This window comes from Amblyomma maculatum, chromosome 10, assembly GCF_055883805.1.
Source record: "Amblyomma maculatum isolate TAMU_Amacu chromosome 10, ASM5588380v1, whole genome shotgun sequence".
Classification (NCBI taxonomy): domain Eukaryota; kingdom Metazoa; phylum Arthropoda; class Arachnida; order Ixodida; family Ixodidae; genus Amblyomma; species Amblyomma maculatum.
In genome coordinates, this window is record NC_139353.1 from 25,169,629 (window position 1) to 25,170,368 (window position 740).

A 740-nucleotide genomic window follows, 5' to 3' on the forward strand; every position below is an offset into this window, starting at 1 on the left:
GTTTTGTTTTTCATTTTAACGAGCGGCCGAGGCATTTAAAGAGCGGGCAGCGATATTCCCTTGCCTTGAAGGTCAGAACGCGAGAGCACGGGTCTACAAAGAAACAGTCAATCCGTGACGGGCAATGAAAAAAAAAAAAAAAAACGCTGCGAGTCTTCGGCACGTCTAGTGGAGGCCAGATGTCGAGCAAATGGGCGCCGCGCCGTCGGGAACCGTTGCATTACGAGGAAGAAAGACACGGTTCTTATTCCATTTTCATGAGTACAGTGTGATTAAGTTAATGAATGTAAAGGAGATTATGTCTGTTGAGACGTACCAATGTGCAAATTCATATTCCATCAGTCAGATGCTTGGTAATGATCGATGAGCAAATTGGGCTTCGGCCGTTCATGTGGAAATATTAAGTGCTTATTTCCATAGCGGAACGCTCTTGAACTTAATTGTAACAACACTGTTATATGCAAATCCGGAGAAGCACCAGAGAAAAGACTCTAAATGCTACTTTCTAGTTTTCACCACCATAAGGCGGCCCGCCGCTGTGGAACAGCGGTTTAAACGCCCGACTACTGTTCCGGAGTACCCGGGTTCGAACTGACCGCCAGCAGCTGCGTTTCACTGCAGGCGAAATGGAGTGGCGTTCATGTGTTATGCGATCAGGTGTTCGAAATTTCCGGAGACCTCAACCACGGCGGCTCTTTGGGCAAACCAAACCAAACCGAACATCAAAAATTGGAAAGAAC